The 25,046-nt window shown below is 41.3% G+C and overlaps 1 protein-coding gene and 1 long non-coding RNA gene across 3 annotated transcripts in view; one reads left to right on the plus strand and one right to left on the minus strand.

The window, feature by feature from the left end:
* The window catches only part of si:ch211-210g13.5 (inactive phospholipase C-like protein 2), a 267,948-nt gene that overhangs the window by 169,759 nt on the left and 73,143 nt on the right, over positions 1-25,046 (minus strand). The window lies entirely within an intron of this gene.
* LOC117527414 lies at positions 10,288-23,853 on the plus strand. Its single transcript, XR_004565525.1, has 3 exons — positions 10,288-10,410; positions 12,494-12,495; positions 23,842-23,853. It is a non-coding gene; the product is annotated as an uncharacterized LOC117527414 (long non-coding RNA).

Below are 25,046 nucleotides of genomic sequence, written 5' to 3' on the forward strand. Positions count from 1 at the left end.
CACGTCATCTGCAGAGTCGTCAAGGGGGTCATCAGGAGAGGGTCCGTCCCATCATTAGGAGGGACAGCTGCCCTGTCATTAGGAGGGTGCTAACTAGAGCACAATAGGTGCTAATTAGAGCTATTGTTTAGTCACTAACCTATAGCAGTCTGCCTCTCAGTAGGGGTCTGGTTAGGTTTAAAACTCCAGCTTTTGCGACTTCTTGATTATTCTTCTCTACAAGAGTCAAGACAGAAGTCAGACCACCAGACCAAGAATTTTAGCTGAGGAAGCTTCTGCGATTTGAAGCGAAATGTCCTCGCATCAAGCAACCCAGTCCAGTCAAAGATTCAAACTTCTCTACTATGGAAACCACCTGGACAACTGAGAGCCTACACAGAAACCCCTAATACTGCGAAAATCCTATATTTAAAATTAATATAATTTTCTAACTTAAAAGTGTTTCTCAAACAGTTTAAATTCTAACAGATCCTAATACACTGTGGTAGTGTATTGTTGGAGTGGTAAGCTGGTCTATTGTTTTTGGATATTTGGGGAATTGGGTGGGCCACAATTTTTTTTAATTGGTTAAGTGGTCTTTGGTCTGAATATGTTTGAGAAACACTGATCTATACTGACTGTAACTCCTCATTGTTTCCTAAGTAATGAGATACACTGTCATTGCATTCATTATTTCACAGTCCTAGGGGTCTTCCCTGGTGGAGGTGTCAGAATTTCTATTTATATGTGTGTGAACACACACGCACCACAAATAGAGCTGGGTCAAACATTCCCCGATAGCAGGGTGAAGGTGTTGGGGAGGGGCACATTGTGAGACATGTCCCACAACATCCTGTGAAGGGCAGCGTTGTGTCACACCCCCTCTCCGCCCCATTGGTGTTGCTGCAATCTGACACAGGGTGCCACAAGCAGTGTGGCACCGGGAATTTCACTCCAAGGTGCCAAATAATGTAGCGTGAGCACTAAGTTACTGGTCACACTGCAGCAAGGCAGCGACTGAAAAAACCCAACAAAATGCTATTTCAATAGGTTCTGTAGCACTTTGTGTGTGTGAATCATGTATATTTCTAGTCATATACTTACATAACCTCTAACAGCAACATGCATTTGCATTTCCAGGCAAACTTGCCTGCAGATATCTGCATGTTCACAGCGATTGTCAGGGGACTAAATGCAATTCCATTGACCGTCTTACCGGCGCGATGTTCTCTCACAAAGTCCAAACACTCCACCTGACCGACAACCGTCCAGTTACCAGCCTGCTTCTCCAAATTTTAGGTCACAACGTCTTACAATTATGCATTCTTTCTCAAAGCCAAAATGCAGTCACTTTATCAGCAAAATGCGCTTGCAGCTCTTCATAGTCAGGAAAAGGAAGAGGAAGAAATGCAAATCTCTACTACTACAAAAGGTAGGAACATTCCATACTGAATTACAGTGAACTGGTTTCAGAGTGCAACTCAGTATCAACGAATAACATGACCGCAGGTATCAGACTCGGTATCTGGAGAGGAAAGTGGACCCGGTTGCATCCATACTCAAAAAATTCACATGTCAAAGGCTAATGTGGGCAGACGTCGAGTCACGGGCTGTTAAATGTAAAACTGAGTAGTGAGATGTCCAAGATGCGTCACATAACATGAAGAATGAATCTGTATCGGCCTTGCTGCAGGAGAGTAGACACAGAGCTCCTTTCCAACCACGGCTTGATTCCTCCCCCTCCCACCAAACCTCCAACCATCCCACCTCCTCATCGGAGCTGCACTGGCTGCCTGCCACGGACTCCTCTCAGAGGCAACCATGGTCTGCAGGAAGTAGTCAGGCACGGCTCGGTTCATATCACCCAGAGAGCTCCGGTGTTGTTTGCCTGTGCAATGTGAATCCATGAATAAAACCACTGGGAGTGTGGTTAATGTGAAGACACAACAGTGCAGAGCGGGGCGCAGTGTTGCATTTGGCTGCACACGTGTACACTACATGAGGATCATGGGATCAATGTCTCTACACACACAGTGAACAACAGTCACAAATAAGCCCCACTAGACATTGAATTCACACCCTGACAACACAAACATACGCAACACAACTGCTCACAATGATGCCAAAGAGTCCCTATTAACGATTTCAGTGTCAAACTGGGAGTCTAATCGATACTTAAAGGACATGCCGCACAGAAATCATAACAACTTAGATTTAGGCTGTTAGTGACCATCTGATAATACTTTATGCACTTCCACAACCAGTGTCAAAGTATACGGCATTTGGAAGAAACGGCAGCAGCGACTGCCAAAAAGAGAGTACTCATAAGTACTCATTTTTCCAAGTGTTTCCAACAACATTTATGTAGCTTTGAGAAAATGCCCCAACGCGCACTCGAATGGAATGTAGTTGGTAACATTAAGAACAGAGCCGCAGATTAATTGCACATTTAGTGTTTACATTAGTGTGATGTCGTGTTATAACTCGTGTTTAAGTGATAACTGTTACTTCTGATGCAGTCACGGTAAAAGCAGCAGCAGCTTTCCACTGTGAGAAGTGCGCATGCACGTCCACCATGAATGCAGCCTGTTAAAAACGGCCTGCTAGAGGCTCAGCTTTGTGCATGCTTATAAGTGTTGTCATCAATATAACTGTGAGAAATCCAAGAAATACATCTGTGTGATCAGACAGCCTGAAAAACAGTAGACAGCTCTGCATGCTCATTCATGGTGGGAGCTACAACAGGGTCAAAACAGCATGCTGCTCCGGTACAGACAGCAGACTCCACACACACATCGAGATCCAAAATCTGTGAGACTCTCTCAAAGTAAATTAAAAATAACAAAGCTTGCCAGCTTCACTCAGGAGAACAAAATACAAAAGGAAAAAGAACTGAACAGCGCACTCACCCACTTGTAGAATGATTTCCAAGATTAAATATTTAAAGTCCATACCACCAAAGAAGTCGTCACACATGGATCACTCGCAATCACCAGCCGGAGAATAATGTCCAGGTCCATTTCATAAAAGCGGTACCAAATGGCACTGTCACACACAGATGACACCTAATCGCTAGCTGGAGAACCACTATCCAGGTCCACTCCATCCTCCTGTAGACTGATGTCCGCCATGGTTCCGCTGTGATTAAGCCCACCTCTGTGCACGGAGGCTGACCACGGCTACCAGCATGAGAAGTTTTCCCATTGTGGCCACGGCTTCTGGACTATTGGCCACTTCCAAAAGTGGCTCTCTACTCCAATCATCTCTGCTATTTTGGCGTGCTCCCATGACAGCTCCACTGGCATTTCTTCACAAAGCTCTCTCATGATTCTGGCACGTTAGATAGACTGATGTCGAGAAATGGTGAGAAATGCCAAATAAGACATTTTCCAGAAATGCACCTGCTGACCCGCCTAGCAAGAGGGATAATTAGCAACAAAATACATAAGTGACCACTAATTATTACTGCATGTGCACAGATAGACTTACAATCATGAATACTTTGATGTTGTGTTGCTAACGTGACATTAAATAACATGTGACATTTAAATCTCTATATTTCATGTAGTCTTGCCAAAAGGACATACTTTCATATCAAATTCAACATTTTGATCACAGCAGCTCCCGCCTCAGTTGACAGAAATGTTGATTTGTCAATATTTGAGTTATGCTGTTAACACACATGCTCACGACAAAATGTGGTGACCAAAACTGAGTGACCATGCAAAACAGCAACACGCGAGGGAAGCCACCAAAACATCCATTCATGACCCTGAAAGAAACTGTGCCTAGTGTAAATTTTGTCTGTTCCAGCTTCCTGGTGAAGTGGAACAGAAAAGGATTTTGTTCACAATAAAACATGAAATTTCAGCAACAGTCTGCCAGAAGGCACATGGAAAACAGCCTAAATATGATCCCTTTTTTTTGTTGTTTTTGTAGGAAGGCACAACACAAAAAGCATATTAATGTTTTAACCACTGCAATAAGTAGCTTTTTTGTGGACCTTTGTATCTGTAACTGCAAATTATTTAAATTACACCCATTTTTTAACTTGCAGAATGGAACTCTTTCCACCTTTCAAAAAATAAAATAAAATGAGAAAGGCAGAGGAGTATTAACTTTCTGCAGGGTGTATTAAAAAATCTCAAAAAGCTGTCAGTGATGTACATCAATGTAATTTGTTTTCCCTGAATAGTTATGAGTGATGAGGATCAAGCTTTATAGGATACAAAAAAAGTCGGAAATTGAACAAGTGACAAACAGATTACAGCTCCACTTGACTATATTAACAGATGAGGATAAACTGTGCTTAAAGTGTATTATGTTATCTCGGACAGTCGGACCAAGGACCTGATGTCACGTCCCTGCAGACCCACGGACAATCAAAGAGCTCTGGATTTTGCCTCGGAGGACTTCACAGCTGAGCAAGCTCCAGTCTTCTAGTTGAGGAAGGTGGCAGGTCATCACAGTCTGTCCATCACCACCCCGAGGCACCACAGCGCCACCTCCCTCTCACATAGCACGAGTTTACACAAAGTGACATCTGAATCCTGCTGTGCACAGCTTAAAGCAGACATCAGTCAACATCTGAGAGGCTGTAAAACTCAAAAGGAAGAAAGAATGACGGAAGTAAGTTTAATAACTTTAATGTCAATCTGTGGAGACACTTTCCCTGTGATTAGCGATAAGAAGGGCAGGGCAATCATTCTAAAGTCAGTTTTAAGCAGAAACAAGGCTGTTTTAAGCAGAAACAAGGCGAAATTCCATGATGTTTTGAAATGTCCGACACACAGTGAACGCATCAGCTAGCAGCTCATTTAGCCGGGGCGCTCTGATCATTTCTGTCGCCTTTTATAATGAAATAATGCTGAATTTTTGTGGAAATCATAGCTGTACAAAAGCTTCAGATATCTGTCGCTGACACAGATGATGACTGGTGTGCAGTTTGAAGCAGAAACAAGGTGTTAATCCATGAACCACGTCATCAGGGGGACCTATTTTTAGGGGGACCGTTCGGTTGGCGACACCAGGAAGAACTCAGGAATTGACAACCCTGCACAAAGGCTTCAGTGATTTGCCAGTCTAATGAAGATTTGATCCAAGGATCACCTCCACTGTAAAATAAATGTACATACTGCTCAGTGTTATTATACCGTCCTCTAGGGGGGAAGGCATATAGCGACTGTGCTTGTGAATGTGATAACTTGAGAACAAATAACAGCAGGACCACTAAACTTGGTGTATAGGTGCTTCTAATGAAGACTTCGGATGAGTTCCCATATAAATTGCCCAAGCTGCTTTTCAAGGTTACAGAGGTCAACATCAGAATTTTTTGTAAACATGATAACTTGAGAACAAATAACAGCAGGCTCACCAAATTTGGTACATGGATGGCTCATGTGATGACCTCACATGAGTTTCCATATGGCTGACCTTGAGCAACTTTTAAAAGGTCACAAGTTAGCAAATTCTTGAGAAATCTTGCTGACATAAGACATCATTTCTTTGGTGGATACAGCACTGGATAAACCTAACTTCAGCCTGATTTACTGCCTGAGGATCAGTCACAACATATTAAACAGTCAATGGGTCAGGAGGAGATCACACCTCATGTACTCTCTGAGCACCACTTTAATATAATGAATATAATTCTTCTCATATTCTCATATTTACTAAACACCACTCACGTCTGAAATTTGGGGTTCCGACAGATGCAGGGGAGGACCAGTGAACCTTGTATTTTGAGTCATGTTTGCATCTTTTAACATGCAAAATGACTATAACTTAAAAGAAAAATTAACTGGGCTGTCACATTGCTTGTGAAGCCTTGTTGCTGGTCCTGGTGGTCACTACGTTTGCTGTTGTTTGCTTTTCACAACTGTAAATTGTGCTTCTCAAGAGAAATTGCTGTACTTCCATCCATCCTTCTGTATAGCAAAACTTTCCACCTCCTAAAACTCAAGAACCACGCAACTATCAAAATTTAAATTTTTACACATTAACACTGGGAGGTCAAATATCTGCCTGCCAAAGTATCATGTATTTCTAACATTTATAAATGCCTTTTTTACTTATTTTCTGTTTCAAGAAGGAAATGTACAGAAGCCCCGAAATGCTCACATCGCCCGCTAGATGGTGACAAAAGCTGCTCAAATGTGCGGCAAGGTCTCGACTGTTTATTCATTTGAGAAGTTAATTTGTGACAAAAATAAGATGGGCTGACAATCAAAAATGAACTTAAAGTTGTCCACCTTGTCCTTATAGGCAACTTACTTATGATGCAACAGTTCAAGCTAAATTCCAGTAAAGCACAATATTTAACATTGGCCTCTTTGGCTTTCTATGTATCATGGCAATAAAACAACTTCATCCTGAAATTTTAGAAGCAAGAGAGGAGTGGAGTGAGAGAAAACAGTCTAAGTCATGCAGAGGGACAGAGAAGTTGGGACTGTCACCATTTGTCATTGTCATCTCTCATGTGGGCGACTGCTTAAATTTTCACGGTGGAAGTCTTCACCGCCCATTGTGCAACTCGTCTCAACATCTTAGTGCAGAACACGAGCATAATGTGTGAATAGGCAAGAAAATTGATGTTCTGGGAGAGAAATCGGAGAAATGAGTATGTGGGGACATGGATTTACATCTTCATCTGGGTGATCTACTTTGCACCGCAACCCCTTTGCCTGAAAAATAAAACCCCAGCTCTTAACACTTCTTACTCAGGGAAGAAGTGCAAATTCTTCAGAGAACTCTGAAAAGCCAAAGAGGACCAAACAATCTCACTAATTACCTGCCCACAGAGTGGAGGTCAATCGTACTGAGCCACAGAAACGCCACAGAACGTGAAGTGTGCTGCCGCCTCCTTAGTATACATTTAGTAGTAGTTATAACACACCTGTGACAGGAAGTCCTTTTCACAGATTGTCTGTTATGTCACGTTGACACTGTGGACACAAGAAGGACCATAACACTTCGCACCACACCTTCCTCGGTGCAGAATGCGTTCGCACACACCAGCATCCGCCTCTCGTTGCTGCTGTGTCACCCTCATTCTCCCCTGCTGCTTTCCATCGCTTCCCATCACCAATGGGGCCAATTATTTTTCGAAAGAACCTATTTCATAAGCAGCGTCAGGCAAATTTGCTTGTGTGCATGCATGCATGGCTGCATGCACATTATCACAGAGGAGATACAAAGACGGACAGTGCAAGAGAGAGAAAATCTGTTTTTGCAGGGTCAAGTCAGTTCAAGATTTCCTCTCAGTTATAATGCAGTTTCTTATGAGTGTGTCATCGTTTTCCCGAGGCAGCGAACGTGCTGTCAATCTCAAGTCAGCGCCGGCTCACTCGTCTGTCTGCTTGGCTCACATTAATTCTGTGGAGGCTATGTTAAATAATAACAACACAATCTTTCAAGTCACAGGAAGAATCTTATATGTCCAACAATTTGCAATTCCCTGGAAACTGTGCTCCCTGCCGTTTGCTTGGTTTACCAGAGGATGCTTAAGGCTTGTTCAGTAGTGCATACTCACATATTTGTCTACTGAAGCAGCTCCTATGCCAATACTAATGTGGTGCACAACAACAGACTGTCAGAATTTTTGGGGGGTTAAATTATGCCTTACCAAGCCTGAAATGTTGGGACATTAGATGCATTTTTTTTTAATGTTTTGCAGGCCTCAAATGCAGGATCAGATGTATAGCAACAAATTAAATGAAGTGGACCACAAGGACAGGAAACAGGAAATATCTTGTATCCATACTGTTTGCAATGACACAGAAGAAAATGTAAGAATCACTGCAGTTTTTGTTTGTTTGTATTTTCCATACCATTCTAACTTTTTCAGATTTGGGGGTGTGTAAATTCGTAATGTAAACTAACATTGGCAGATTAATGGTGCAGAGGCATTGTTAGCTAAGGGCCCCTTCACACACAGTGCGAATATGTACAACTCAGGGCGACTCACAGCGGTAGAGCTTGTATGAGCGCACCACGAAACATCGCGCCGACGGGCAGGCGTGCACAATGCAGTGCGACGGTTCATGCACATGATGGTGTCTTTCGAGCAGGAACACAATACGAGGTGCTGCAGCTGCTCGCACTGTGTTCCATGGGACAAGGTGCACCACATCGTGCCGCTGATGTGGAGTAAAAAAGTAAAAACCAGCTGTATAATTAGCGAATATCACAGGGTTGATATAAATAATACATAATAAGGGATGCAATACAGAATCCCACAGTTAAATAAACGTGCCACAGGATTCAAACCCGCATGCTCTGATTACCAGATGGAAACTTTACTACTGCGCTACAATCACTGTCTTGTAACAGGAACGTGAAAAGGCTAAAATCAACAAGCAGATAAACGTATTTTCTAAAAAAAGAAAAAAGCGCTGTGATAACTGACCAAACGGCATATAGAAAAATGGTGCACAAAATTATACACCCGGTGTCATAAATGACCCCACTCGGTTGCTTGAGGGTTAAAATGCAGATATTTTTTGCCCTAACCCCACCAAATGTCTGAGTGCAAACTGAAGGATCGCAGCTCCACTTTCTTGTTTGGCTGTGCACACACGTGCATGTGTAACAGCTGCTGATCATTGTTTTCAGTCAATGTATGAAGTAATTTTCACCTGCAAGTAGGAGCAAATGTAATTGAAAGAGGGTGTAAAATGTGACTGTGAACTACACACATGCACGGAATGTGTGCGCACACTGGCCTCATTAACACAGCACTCCTCAACACCGCTGCTTAATTGTTAAACAAGTAGGATTGTGTAAGTAAACTATTACCATTAACGCTTCACAGCACTGGGTCCCTTGAAGCCCCACATTAGTTTCCACCAAAATGTTGTGGATTGCACATAATAAAATATATTTAAAAAAAAACATCAACAGTGACTAATAACATACCTACCATTGGTAACAGAACAGTCTCACTGCATGATGCAAGTGATGCACCTCAGGACGCCACACTATTTTAAAATATACTACAGCGAAAATTCAAAATCATGTCCAAAGCTGTTTAATTTTAACAAACAGCTTCACAAGTTTGTATTAATTTTAGTGAGTGCCATTCAGGTCCTCACAGCCCCACACATAGGAGGAGCCCAGGTCACTTTAATCAGCCAATGACCACAACTCAAACTATATTTCTATGTGCCCCATGTTTTGCAAGACATCAGTGCTCCCAACCAGATGTTCATATGGTGTGACAATTAGTCTTTGTTAACTGTTTTAAGAACGATAGAAATTACTTAACGGTTTTAATTCAAATGATTCATGGAATTTTCCATTCAGGTTTTAACTTTCAAGGAGCAGTTCTGAAAATGAAAACAGTCCAGATTAAATTCTTACATGGTGTTCCATGTAAGAATGGCTGATGACGGGGGTGGGCAGATGCAGGAGCACGGCCACTACTACATTCGTGGGAATGCCCACGTCACCATATATTTCAATAAAATATGCGTTTTCATCACAAATAAACACTCATCTCATTCATCTTCAACTGCTTTTCCGGGTTCGGGTCGCTGGGGCAACAGCTCCAGCAGGGGACCCCAGACTTCCCGTTCCCAGGCCACATTGACTACTTCTGACTGGGGGATCCTGAAGTGTTCCCAAGCCAGGGTGGAGATATAATCTCTCCACCTAGGCCTGGGTCTTCCCCGGAGTCTCCTCCCAGATGGACGTGCCTGGAACACCTCCCTAGGGAGGCGCCCAGGGGGCATCCTTACCAGATGCCCGAACCACTTCAGCTGGCTCCTTTCAACATGGAGAAGTGACTCTACTCCGAGGTCCCTACGGAAGACCGAACTTCTCATCCTATCTCTAAGGGAGACACTAGCCACCCTCCTGAGGAAGCCCATTTCGGCCGTCTAAACACGCAATCTAGTTCTTTCGATCATGACCCAACCCTCATGACCATAGGTGAGAGTAGGAACGAAGACTGACCAGTAGATTGAGAGCTTCACCTTTTGGCTCAACTACCTTTTCGTCACAACAGTACAGTACAGCGAATGCAACACCGCCCCTGCTGCACCGATTCTCCGGCCAATCTCACACTCCATCATTCCCTCACTCGTGAACAAGACCCTGAGGTACTTGAACTCCTTCACTTGGGGCAAGGCCGTATTCCCTACGTGGAGTAGGCAATCCATCGGTTTCCTGCAAATAAACAATAAATCACAAATAACTCCCGTTTAGTGCCAGATCTGTTCCACTTTGTATGCAACTCTCGCACCACAAACTCTTATACCACAAACTCTCGAACTGATGTCATTGTCATGCAGTTACTACATAGTGAATTTTGCTGAGTATAACATTTGGTCCCACTCTAAACAGAGTAAAATACACTCTATTATAGAGTGAAATCAGCTCTACTGTCTTGTCAACTTGTGTTTCTACTCTAATAAAAGTTGATTTTACACAGTGATAGAGTTGATTTAACTCGATTTGGACTGGGACCAAATGTTATCCCAGCAGAGTAAATTGTACTTTGCAAAATTTATTGTGTACCAGCGCACACTGATGAGGTCGTCACAGGTAAGACTTAGAAAATATGAGGAAAAACGTGAAAACATTTTTTTTTTTCTTTTTTTTTTTCCTTTTACGATTTGTTGGGGTCAAGAAATTATTTATTTTATGAACAATTAATGGACTTTAATAAAAAAAACTTTAATTTAGGTTGGGTGTTTAATCAGTTTTTATTTAACAATTGGGGTGGGCAGATGCTCGAGGGGTGGGGAGGCGGGTCGTTCCAAACAGCCCATAATGTACACCATCAGATTGATGGACCTTTGACAGTATAGTTTCAAGTGTTTGATGTTTTATATTGTACATAAAGTCCCACAATTCAATAACCGTGCTCAGTAATTCAATGGTACATATTAACAACAACAAACAAAAAAGCTACTCTGTGGAATTCAGTCTGCTGAAATACTGTAAAAGGAACAAGTCAAACATTTCATGTCTCTGCCGCAGTATTCTCAGGACTGGACCCAACATCAAACTGACTTTCTAAAAGTCCACAAAACCTCTCTCTGTTTCAGTTTCACCATCTCATTTACCTTTGAGAAACAAAGCACATAATTTCACAATCTATTATGGCAACAATTTGAGTCACATTCTCTTGGAGATTATTACCCAAATGGAGGCAAATCCAGCAGCAGGGGTTCCCTGATTTGCCCTGATCCCTGTACAAGCAAGAACCATAATTTAAGAGTCTGACTACCTGCATGGAATGTGTGACACATGTTTATACAGTTCTTTCCTATAAGTGCCACAGGATGTCAAGCAAGAAAGATCTGAGGAATAAATGACCGAAGTCAAACAAACACCCACAACAGCAGCATTTGTCAGATTTGTTTGTCGTGGTGCATCATGGACCATGGAAGGAGATATGTGAGGGAAGCCACAAAGACAAAATAAAAGTTGTAGTATGCACAGCTTTTTACAACCACAGAAGCCTATCTCTACGGTCACATTAGTTTTTTTAATCAAAAACCCAGACAGAGCTTTAATTCATTTGAAAGCTTGTCTCTTAGTCTTGTCCATCCAAATTGGAAGTCCCAAAAACCAGTTTTATTTGTTATTATCTATCGTCCACCTGGTCGTTACTGTGAGTTTCTCTGTGAATTTTCAGACCTTTTGTCTGACTTAGTGCTTAGCTCAGATAAGATAATTATAGTGGGCGATTTTAACATCCACTCAGATGCTGAGAATGACAGCCTCAACACTGCATTTAATCTATTATTAGACTCTATTGGCTTTGCTCAAAAAGTAAATGAGTCCACCCACCACTTTAATCATATCTTAGATCTTGTTCTGACTTATGGTATGGAAATAGAAGACTTAACAGTATTCCCTGAAAACTCCCTTCTGTCTGATCATTTCTTAATAACATTTACATTTACTCTGATGGACTACCCAGCAGTGGGGAATAAGTTTCATTACACTAGAAGTCTTTCAGAAAGCGCTGTAACTAGGTTTAAGGATATGATTCCTTCTTTATGTTCTCTAATGCCATATACCAACACAGTGCAGAGTAGCTACCTAAACTCTGTAAGGGAGATAGAGTATCTCGTCAATAATTTTACATCCTCATTGAAGACAACTTTGGATGCTGTAGCTCCTCTGAAAAAGAGAGCTTTAAATCAGAAGTGTCTGACTCCGTGGTATAACTCACAAACTCGTAGCTTAAAGCAGATAACCCGTAAGTTGGAGAGGAAATGGCGTCTCACTAATTTAGAAGATCTTCACTTAGCCTGGAAAAAGAGTCTGTTGCTCTATAAAAAAGCCCTCCGTAAAGCTAGGACATCTTTCTACTCATCACTAATTGAAGAAAATAAGAACAACCCCAGGTTTCTTTTCAGCACTGTAGCCAGGCTGACAAAGAGTCAGAGCTCTATTGAGCTGAATATTCCATTAACTTTAACTAGTAATGACTTCATGACTTTCTTTGCTAACAAAATTTTAACTATTAGAGAAAAAATTACTCATAACCATCCCAAAGACGTATCGTTATCTTTGGCTGCTTTCAGTGATGCCGGTATTTGGTTAGACTCTTTCTCTCCGATTGTTCTGTCTGAGTTATTTTCATTAGTTACTTCATCCAAACTATCAACATGTTTATTAGACCCCATTCCTACCAGGCTGCTCAAGGAAGCCCTACCATTATTTAATGCTTCGATCTTACATATGATCAATCTATCTTTGTTAGTTGGCTATGTACCACAGGCTTTTAAGGTGGCAGTAATTAAACCATTACTTAAAAAGCCATCACTTGACCCAGCTATCTTAGCTAATTATAGGCCAATCTCCAACCTTCCTTTTCTCTCAAAAATTCTTGAAAGGGTAGTTGTAAAACAGCTAACTGATCATCTGCAGAGGAATGGTCTATTTGAAGAGTTTCAGTCAGGTTTTAGAATTCATCATAGTACAGAAACAGCATTAGTGAAGGTTACAAATGATCTTCTTATGGCCTCAGACAGTGGTGGTTTGAATCATATTTGTTTAATAGATTACAATTTGTTCATGTAAATGGGGAATCTTCTTCACAGACTAAAGTTAATTATGGAGTTCCACAAGGTTCTGTGCTAGGACCAATTTTATTTACTTTATACATGCTTCCCTTAGGCAGTATTATTAGACGGTATTGCTTAAATTTTCATTGTTACGCAGATGATACCCAGCTTTATCTATCCATGAAGCCAGAGGACACACACCAATTAGCTAAACTGCAGGATTGTCTTACAGACATAAAGACATGGATGACCTCTAATTTCCTGCTTTTAAACTCAGATAAATCTGAAGTTATTGTACTTGGCCCCACAAATCTTAGAAACATGGTGTCTAACCAGATCCTTACTCTGGATGGCATTACCCTGACCTCTAGTAATACTGTGAGAAATCTTGGAGTCATTTTTGATCAGGATATGTCATTCAAAGCGCATATTAAACAAATATGTAGGACTGCTTTTTTGCATTTACGCAATATCTCTAAAATCAGAAAGGTCTTGTCTCAGAGTGATGCTGAAAAACTAATTCATGCATTTATTTCCTCTAGGCTGGACTATTGTAATTCATTATTATCAGGTTGTCCTAAAAGTTCCCTAAAAAGCCTTCAGTTAATTCAAAATGCTGCAGCTAGAGTACTGACGGGGACTAGAAGGAGAGAGCATATCTCACCCATATTGGCCTCTCTTCATTGGCTTCCTGTTAATTCTAGAATAGAATTTAAAATTCTTCTTCTTACTTATAAGGTTTTGAATAATCAGGTCCCATCTTATCTTAGGGACCTCGTAGTACCATATCACCCCAATAGAGCGCTTCGCTGTCAGACTGCAGGCTTACTTGTAGTTCCTAGGGTTTGTAAGAGTAGAATGGGAGGCAGAGCCTTCAGCTTTCAGGCTCCTCTCCTGTGGAACCAGCTCCCAATTCAGATCAGGGAGACAGACACCCTCTCTACTTTTAAGATTAGGCTTAAAACTTTCCTTTTTGCTAAAGCTTATAGTTAGGGCTGGATCAGGTGACCCTAAACCATCCCTTAGTTATGCTGCTATAGACGTAGACTGCTGGGGGGTTCCCATGATGCACTGTTTCTTTCTCTTTTTGCTCTGTATGCACCACTCTGCATTTAATCATTAGTGATCGATCTCTGCTCCCCTCCACAGCATGTCTTTTTCCTGGTTCTCTCCCTCAGCCCCAACCAGTCCCAGCAGAAGACTGCCCCTCCCTGAGCCTGGTTCTGCTGGAGGTTTCTTCCTGTTAAAAGGGAGTTTTTTCCTTCCCACTGTAGCCAAGTGCTTGCTCACAGGGGGTCGTTTGACCGTTGGGGTTTTACATAATTGTTGTATGGCCTTTCCTTGCAATATGGAGTGCCTTGGGGCAGCTGTTTGTTGTGATTTGGCGCTATATATAAAAAAAAAATTGATTGATTGAATTGATTGATTAGCTACAAATTAAGGCAACAAGAAGTTAGCGTTTGTCACTTGATGGGCGTGCCTGAGGCGGGCCAGGTTGTGGTTACTTGGCGTTAATATGTACAATGTTGTCTGACAGATCAGAAAGACGGGTAAGTAAGTGAATTCTTCCTTCATGCTTGACTGCTTACAGAACCAAAGTTTGCTTGGTTTGTTTCAGTCCAACATCTTTAACAGTGACATTTCTTTATGCTAGATAGCATGCTAACCAGTGTTGCCACAGTTACTTTGAAAAAGTAATGCAATTACTGGTTACTGATTACTCCTTGAAAAAGTAACTTAGTTACTATACTGATTACTCAATTGGAAAAGTAACTAAGTTAGATTACTAGTTACTTTTTTAGTTACTTTCCCCAGCTGCCGACAACAACCCAACATGACAATGATACCTGTTTTGCCAAAACTCACTTTATAGTCACCCTTTCTTGACTTCAATGAAAATAAATACTTGTTTTATAAAAAGTAAAATAAAGACCTCTTTCTTGACCTCATATTTAACTGTTGACAGCACTGTAACAGTAAAACTTGCCATTTCTAACCTACATTATTTATAAATGTAACTATTAAATTCATTCTAACATTTAAATTATCTCTAAACATTTTACTTGTCAAAATTATTATTTTAAGTAGTATTAGTAGTTGTAAAAGTTGTCAAAACTGGACCTTTAATCTAGGGGTGTTGTGGGGGAGGGGGGCACATCCTTGCCCCACGCCCCATTCCATCTGGATTCGCCCCTGCTTTGGCGTTTGAGCACAAAGAATGGATAACATTTATTTATGCAGAAAACAGGACCAGATTTACAGGTAAGAAAGTTTTGTGTTTTCACATCATGTGGTCCTCAGAAAGAGAGTTTAGGTGCATTTGAGTGGAAAACAGTGTTAGTTGTTGATGCGTCGCGGAGGATCAGCTGTTTTCAGCAGCAGATACGGAGCGGCTTGGAGAAAAAAAAGCATAAAAATGTCTTTGTAAAGCTCAGTTGTCACCATGCTTTAAGAGGTGAGGATGAGTCGCAGCTGTTGCAGAAAAACGCGGATGAAAAGCTCACAGCTCTCTTAAAGTGTGTAGTTCAATCAAACCTCGACCTCCTGCCCACAGACCAAGTTTAATGCTGCTATCGACCCACAATGCAAAAATAATAGTAACGCACAGTGACTTGGAGAAGTAACTTTAATCTGATTACTCATTTGGAAATATTAACGCGTTAGATTATTTGTTACTAAAAAAAGTGGTTAGATTAGAGTAACGCATTACTAAGTAACGCATTACCAGCATTACTGACGCTAACATAACCATAACATGTCTTCTAAAGCACTTCAGAGATATTATTTGGTTACAAAAACATCATTTTGTGATTGAGAAGTGCTTATTATTTGCTAACTTTTACAAACTACATGAGAAAACATGACAAACAAGTTGGATTTCTACAGAATTACAGCTGTTTCAAAGTGTTTTCCACCATCTTGGCTTATTTTGTTCCAACAAGCAGCCAGCTGATGCCACACTGGCTTTTTACTAAGAATGGCAGTCACTGTGTCGACTCGCTCAGGAATTGCATAAAATAATCTATTTTTCCCCCACCTAGCCGGCACAGAGCAACTGTTGTCTCTTGTTGCTGCAAACGCCCACTCTGACAATGTGACCGTGATATAATGTGTAGCTTCCCTCACTTGTCCTTCTTTGCTCAGTCACTCAGTTTCTGAGAACCGCCTACTGCTGACAATTAGGCCAGTCATATGAAAAAGAAATAGTATGGTACGTTTGGTCAAAGTGAAGTCCAAGAGATATATTTAGTGGACATGGAAATGTTCATGTATCCATCCTCTGGTTAATCTACAGAAAGCTGCCTGTTAAAACTGATGATTTATATCTTCAATACATTTAGTTTTGACATCAGCCATGGGGTCTGGAAAGTGAGAACCATGTGTGCAATTCCAAAATGTGAAGTGAAGTGGAAATTCTACACGACATGCACATCATGACTGTTTCATTTCATCTCTACTGTGTTGGTGCACAGAGACAAAATCACAAAAATGATGTCACTGCCCACATACAGGTGAATGCTGTTTAACTCGCACAAGTTGGGGTCACAAAAATTGGACTGCAAGTTATCTGAAGCTGCAAATTAATGAGGCTGACCAAAAAACTTCAGCTTAACTTTGCATATTACAATAGTTTTGACCATTTGAAGCGCGATTCCTTCCTGGATGGTGATGATTTCTTCATCTGAGTGGGTTTGGGAACGTCTTCTTCCTCCTCTGGCTGCTGCACTTCAGCGATGAGGGCTTCATCACTGCAGATGTGATGAAGTTTTTGGAAGTTTTTGGATGTGACCTTCCTCTTTGGATCCTTCTTTTAAACAGTAGTCTAAATTTTCGGGGTTCACAAATCGACCGTAAGGCTGAAACGCAACTTATGTTTTTTATCATTTTTTTTTCCCTCATTTATTTATTTTGTTGTTTGAGTTCAGTTAACCAAAGATATGTCCACGGTATTCCAGGACTAACAGTTTCACTAAGTGTTTTAATACCTGGTTCAGTGGCTTTTGATAGGACTCTAGTAGACGTAATAAAATCATCAACATCACTAAAATTAAAGTTGTAGGCTGATAACAGTTTTCCGCTAACAAACTGACAGTAGTGTTCTCTGCCACCGGCAGCTTACGGCACTCATGGACTCCGATCAGATATAACTGTCTAATCTCCCCCTGTGGTCTACACGTTGCTTTAATTAAACAATTCTGTCGTCTCTCAAAGCTTGCCTCTCATTACATTCACCACCACAGTGTTTTCTCATTTCCACAAATGGTTTTTTCAGCCAGAGGCTCCGGATCTTGGCTGTGTCTGCCAAGGATGTGGATGTTTTGGGTGAGTGTGACATGAAAGCTTGTTTGCACGACTCCCAATGATGACTGACCGAAAGGTAGCCGTTCGGATTAGTGCATTGACAGTTTGTTCTTGTTATCAATTCCCCCTTTGTTCTTTAGCTCCCACAACTGTTTACTTTCTTAATTTTCTTTTTTCTTCATCACTCAATCTTTCAGTCAAACAGGTTTTTCACTTGCAGAATCTGCAATAAACAGGGATGTTTCTGGACAGTGACAGTATTATATCATTAATATTACTAGTTTTCCATAATATGACCCCTTTAATAATTATGTTATTTAACCCTCTGGGGTAAATGAATATATGCTGGTGCATCTAAGTGTATGTTGTTGTCATGTTTCTATGAAGAGATCAGTGGCAAAACATCACTTCATTTGAGCACTTCCTAAAATTACAAATTCTCATCTGGAAAATGAACTTCCCCTCGAGACAATCTTTGTCTCACAGCCAATCCTAGAGGCCAAAGAAGTACAATCTCAGCAAACATATATTAGTTTTTACAAATTCTTTATTTCCTGTGGGTCATAGGGCTCTTTGTGAGTTTAGTTGAGGAGCATTCAAAAAAGGTGAAGCGCATAACAGCAACTTCTTGTAACCAGAAAACAGCCATGTGACTTTTTTCAATCGCTGAAAAGGTTTGAAAAAAATGGTTTATATTTTTCATCCCTTTGACCTCGTCTCTATTCAAAGAGATTCCAATAAAGTCCCTTCGCTTTGTCCTTTGTTTAACTCAAGGTCACCACAAAAGATCAGCGGTGGACCTGCATGTTGATTTAGCTCAAGTTTACACAGGATGCCCTTCCTGACGCAACTCCACATTACATGGAGAATAGGAAGGGTTAGTCCTGAACTGGGAACGTCCTTCCACTAACTGCTTGGCAAACTATCAAATTGGTGATGACTACGACACAATGTAGTGCGCATGTCAAGTACACACACAGGATTTGGGGAATTTGTTGCACTTTCCCACTGCTCTTTTGCATATCTTTGTAACTTACTCATCCTGACCCACTTCCAAAGAAACCTCAACACAAGAACCCCCAGACATGCTGACCGGCAGACACCTCAGCAGTTCTCAGTACCTGCAAGTGGCATATTTATCATGAGCTCATAGATATATCAGATGATGAACTTCAGGCAGATGAAGAGCAAATGTCAACCTGCTAGTCACATGAGACACATCTGTGGCATTTACCTTCCACCTCGGAGACAAAGCTTTCATCTTCATTAGCAGCCTGATTACAGTCAAATCTGCAGCAATGCAGAAAACACAAAGATGTGATCTGTGCACAGTAACAGAAGTACAACACCAGCTTTCAAGATCCAGAACATCAGCTACCACTGAAGGAGATGATAGGGGATTTGCAAGTCTGAGCATGTTCTCCGGCTATAAATAAAACCATTAGAGGATGAGGCCATGAGTTTTCTAAAGCTTGCTCTTTCTCTCTCAGGCTGGCTGTCCCAAAACACCCCCAGTACTTCACTCGGGTATAACCTTGACTGGTGTCTGCATTGCAACAGCTGGTGGACAGCTGCAGTACAGGACATCTCTGCTTTATTCCTCTGTCATCTCTTTTTTTTTTTCTTTCCTCCACTCCCATAATGGGATGCGAATGAGGGCAACATCACGGTGGAGCAGCATCCTGTGTTGTCCTGGAACAGATGTGTTATGTGGCGTTCAAAGGCTCCACAACCAAACACGCAAGGAGATGCGACCACAGCCCGTCACTGACCGTGATGAACAACGCTTCAGAGAGAAAAATCACAAAAAATGGTGGCATCTATAATCGAGGCCTCTGAATCTGGTTACAACATCTTTGAAGAGACCGTTTTTGTCCTTGACACCTTCTTAAATAAATGCATGTGCATCTACACACACCCACACACACACATACATATCACTGTTTCCGTGTGAAATGCATATTACTGTGCAGGTACAATGCTGCCTCAGAGTGCTGTGTACTCTCTCCAAACGCCTACCGTGTGTGTATTTTAAAACATCCAGGGCTGAGCAGCTATTTAGGTGCTGGAGTAGAGGAGTAGAGAAGGAAAGGAAGGCTAAAATTGGCAAGTAGTCAGTGAAGTCCATTCACCTGTGTAGGTGTTGAGGACTCAGTGTGGGCAACACAGCATCAAGATTACTATAGAACAGAATGTAACCTTTAGTTAAAGCACCCCCCCCCCCCCCCCCCAAAAAAAAAAGATCCCAGGCTGTGTGTTTGGCAAAAATAAGACGATGTCTCTCAGCAGGCTTTGATCATTGATGCATTTTCTCTCTGACACATTCAACGCCTGCAGCCGTAAAGCCCACTCAGCTCTATAAATAATCGCTCTGAGCCTGATCCTTGGCCGTGTTCCTTCTGTCTCATCAGGAAGCTGCCAATCTGACTTGTGGACTACTCCAGAACGACCAGTCAAAGAAAAATACATTCTGGTTCGGGATCTGTCAACTTATCTTTGATCTGTGGCAGGACAAGCTGTCTTGCAGGACTCTTTTCCTCCACAAGATAATCATTCAGCATAAAGCTTCTTCTGCAAATAAAAAAATTAATTGCGCCAAGCGTGTGAAGTCACACTGGCAATAACGGTAAACGAGAGCATTAATGCAAAAAGTATTTAATTCATGTCACTTAAATTCAATCCAGAAAACACATACTGCTGAGATGAACAGCTTTTTTTTTCTCTGCTATTTCTCCCAGTAGTCCAGACTAATGTAGAGCATGAAGAGGCACCCAGAGGATGTGCGTGTGTTTGAGTAAATGCACAGTGAAGGGAAGGGAGGGAGGCATGAGAGCAGTGTGTCCACTTTGCAGAAGAACGCACTGGAGAAGGTGACCTTTGTGTTTGTCCGGAAATCCTGGCTGGTAGGACGGCGGTGAGGAGAGTCAGGTACACCCTGCTCCACGGAGCAGGGTGGGGTGGTACTAGAGGAGCATCAGCAGGTGGAAAAAAAGACACTGGGTAGACAACTGGGGATCTCCTACATCAGGAAGAAAGGATGGAGTTGGCAGGAAAGAAGAGACAGGATGATGGTTGCTATTTTTAGGTCTAGCTGCTGCTCTCATTTACTGAGTAGAAAAGGGAGTCTGGGATCCCACAGAGGGAAGTGAGCAGGAAAAGAGGAGGTGGACGTGTAAGAAAGCAACGCCGACATTAAGGCCTTCATGCGAAGTGACCTAGTTCACAGAAACACACAGAAAAGCTACAATGGTAAACTGATTTATACTTTAAAGTGTAGGCGACACCAAAAAATGTGCACAAATAATCACTAGAAATGATGAAATGTTGATATTTTAAAAAATCCTGAACAATAAAAGTTGATGATAAGTGCGTGAGTGAAGGATAAACAACAGCTGTCTGAAGCCTGCGCTCTATTTCAGCCCTCAACTGTGGCTGTATTGTTGCTAGGTACGGAAAACGGGACCTGCTGATTCAGCCCAAATCAATGGAAAACACAGCGAAGGTCGAGCTGTTTTCAGATTTTTTTTTTTTTTCTAGTGTGGAGCTTTTTTTTTAGTCTGAAGGTGATTCTCACGCAGCTGTGGAGGACACAGCATTACGGATTTTTAGCCTTATTTAGACCACAATGAGGAAGACTAAACCTTGGACGAAAACCTTCAGTCTGACAACAGTGATGATATGGGCAGAGGTCAGAACACAGAACGGTGATTATAAAATATATAAATAAATAATGCAGGCGATTTTGGCATGCGGGTGGAGGTGCTAATTTTTTTTTTTTTTTGCCAGCTCTTTGGTCGTAATGTACTGATGAAAAAAAGAGTTTGTTTTACTCTATCTGTGACATCAGAAAAAGTGATGAGGAAGTGTGGAATTATTTTTTTTTCTTCTTAGAAACAGGTACATACATTGCAAATCTGAAAAATGACATGAGGGACTGAAAATATTAGCTATTTTTAATATACATATTGTTTCCTTCTTGAATAGAGTTAGTGTACTGTACGTTAGTAGTGTAACACATTATTATATATGCAAACCACCTATCACTGAGATCATCTTCAGTCTGATGAAAACATATCCACATGAAGCCTGAATTTGGAAAACAACATCTGAAAATAATCTAATTTCTTGTCCTGGTTGAAGAAAAGTCTGTCACACCAGCAGTTTGGTGCCAGGTGTTACTGCTGGTTTGACTCTCTGCTGTACCAATCCAGGAAGGCACGGTCAGCTACAGGCATAATCCGTTGATGGCGTCTGCGATTGATGGTTTGAGTCTCTGTAGCCTCTGCTGTGAATGGAGCATCCTCTTCCTCCACCGCGGGCCACTTTGCGCCGCAAGTTGAAAGACTCACAGCCCCTCATCTGCTCACATGTCTCAGTCTGCATACAATGAAATTATCCCATGATCCACAAAACAAGATAAAATAAGATAATGTGAAAATACTCAGTTTTGCCTCCATGTAGAGTGGAGAATCTGCACAACACTGTGTGTGCGCACTCGTCAATATAAGTGTTCCACCTGCCAATCAAAAGGATTCTGCCAGCCAGAATTACCCGTTCTGACACGGAAAACACCATGCAGCACCAACCCGAACTGCTCTATGGAAATAGGGCTGTCAATAGCCTGTAAAAATCCAAAAATGAATGGGACTATTAAGATAACGGTTCTCATGGTGATGTCACTTCCTCTTTTTTCTCCAATGTCGGGACATGTTCAGAAGTTCCTGATTGTTAGTGCAGCATAGTTCAAAATCTGAATATTTATCTCTTCAGTAACTGTGCACCAGGAAAGGATCAATTTCAAACTTGTTTAATTTTAGTCTTAAATACTCAAAAAACATTACATATCGTGTCACCTACACTTTAAACACATGTTGTAATAACATAACTGAGACCTGATATCACACAGTAACACCACAGACCAATGTCGATTACAAATAAATACACTATGCCAATGCATGTCCATTATCAGAACTTATCCAGCGCCAGCACAGATAGCAAGACATGTTGGCCTAAATTAGCATGTCTATGACTTGGCTCAATCTGCACAACTGATTTCAGCAGGAACACAGCAAGATGATCAGAAATACTAAACTTAAGGCCAGTTTTTTTTTTGTTTTTTTGTTTTTTACCATTTTAAAAATTGTTGTAAATCAAGTTATACATATGGTTGTTTTTTTATTTAATGGTGTGCACTCCCACCAACACGCAGCACCATTTAATCTCTGCTGCATGATGGGCTTAAATGTGAGGTTCACAATCTGATGGAAAAATCTTTGCTATAAGTTGCTGATATTACCATTTCTATGTACAGGAACAGTAGATAGGTTAATTATATTGGCACATTAATTGTTAAACCAGCAGTACCTTTATATTTGGACATGGCCAAGGGAACAGGATTGTGGCGTAACAAGTAACACTTCCATCACAAGGTAATGTCAGCTAAGACACTAAAGCCATCAATGACAAAGAAGAACTTGCAGTAATGAATGGAAGTAAAACGCCATCCATGGTGGCAACATTTATCACACTTGCTTGCCATAGTGCAGAATATTGTGTAAAAATGTTTAAATTTCTGTTCTACCAAATAAGGGTGCACGGTATATGCAGTAGACAGTATAAATTATATAAATTTGGCCTACAGTAGCGATTTGCACTCCACCAACCAATTGCGATGACGCTTGTTGATGCAAGCAGAGACCACGGAACCACTAATTAAAAAAAAACAAAAAAACAACAGCGTGCAGTTCGAGCTCAGTTCGGTGCGTGTCTCTGCAGAAAGCCGAAGCAAAAAGTCTCATTATCTCATTCAACTCCGTCTCGGGGCAGGGGAAGCAGAGAAAATAACCATGCCTTCCCCTTTGTCATTGGTGGAAACGCACGACCTAAGTCAATCAGGATCACCAACCCACATGGGGTGGTCTCTGAGGACTTTCTGGACAAAACGCCACCAAAGGCAGACAAAAGTACTAACACTGCCCTCAGCTGGACAGAAGCAGGAATGACAAAGTGTGAGGTCATTCCAATGAACAAAATTACATGTTCAACAGAAGTCAGAGAGGTCTTGTTTTGAACAGCAACTGCTTTACTGAGTGGCACAAATATAATTTGTGTTGTTGGGAAAGTGTAGTGACACGGACCCACAACAGGGGGCGTAAATGAACGGACAATGGAAGGAGTCAAATTATAACACTTTACTGTTGTGAATGACACAACCAAACACAGCAGATTTCAGAATGTGCAAAAGTCAATCAATAAAGGTGTCGTGTGGGCAGGCTCGACGATAAGAGACGCCCGTCTGGAAACGAACCGGAACCACACGATTTCCACTACCACCGAACCCGAGGAATACTGGAGCCGCCAAGTCCCTAAGTCCCCAGGTGGCCACCGTCTCAGCGTGTCGGATCTGGTACTGCTGGAAGAAAGCAAAGACAATCAAGTGTGGGTGTGTGAACACCCAGCAACAATCCTGGTGGGAATTCCACCTCCACCTCTCACTCAATACTTGCAGCGCATCCTCAGAGGAAAAAGAGTGCAGTATTGCACAGCCTCCACAAAAGGACCGGTACTCCTGCAAACACTCACAATAAACAGATTTTCAGTATTACCACAAAGGCTGAGGATATTACCTCTAGATGAAGATGATATCTCGGCAGTGTGGTGGAGGTGTCTTCCTGCTTTTATTCCAGATGTGGGTTGGTTGATTAGTGACAGCTGTCACGGATGATGGGTGACAGCTGTCATCACGGCTTGTTCCTGAGGCGGCAGCGCCCTCTCGTGCCTGAAGCCTGCACTTCAGGCAGGGCGCCCTCTGGTGGTGGGCCAGCAGTACCTCCTCTTCTGGCGGCCCACACAACATTGTGTGGCCTCTTATTGCAGGTACATAATGTAATTAGCTGTCCATAAATGAGGTTTTTTTTGCTACATTTGTTCATATTTTTGAAATTTACTATTTATATTTACATTCTAAGTTATAAAAATGGTGTTTGTGTTCCTTTGCACTATTTTGCACCACAGAGTGCTGAATTTTAATCTTGAGTTTTGAGATCTGCACAATAAATGTTCTCAAAATTACACTATATCTGTTTTTGTTGTTGTATTTCTTTTGTTTTTAATCAATTTAACTTTGCTAAGGGACTACATAACCCATTCAGAAACACTTACATTATAATTTTTATACTTAAATTTATATCTTGATATATATCGTTACCATGAAGGGGTTCAATTTATACCACAATATGAATTTCAGGTCATATCGCACAACCCTACTACCAAAGTATAGAAGTGTTGCAAACAGTTCAAAGTGGTCTGAAGTGAGTAAGATAACACCAGATAGTACAAATACCTACCCTTCAAAAATCTGTTAACTTCTGTGCATAGCACCTATATTAGATATATAGTTATTCTAAAATCAGTCACGGCAGTACATTTCCATGCTTGCTTACCGTGCATGTTAAGTTCAAATGTCATTACAGTATAGCAAATAATATAGTCTATCAATGTGTGTTCATCAGATGCTAGGCTGCTACCCAGTTAATGATTTTATTGAATTTTATTGACAAGATGTTATTTGTGCATGAGGTTCTACGCTGACAACACAACTGCAGCACCAAACACCCAATTCCTCCTGTTAAAATACAGCATGCAAAATAAATCTTTGCCATCAATCCTGAATTTGACCAGAGCATTAATGACATTTCAGGTATGTGCTCTTCAAGTTTCAGGTTTATTTATTTTTTCAAG

This window comes from Thalassophryne amazonica, chromosome 16 (genome assembly GCF_902500255.1).
Source record: "Thalassophryne amazonica chromosome 16, fThaAma1.1, whole genome shotgun sequence".
NCBI classification, from domain to species: Eukaryota; Metazoa; Chordata; class Actinopteri; order Batrachoidiformes; family Batrachoididae; genus Thalassophryne; species Thalassophryne amazonica.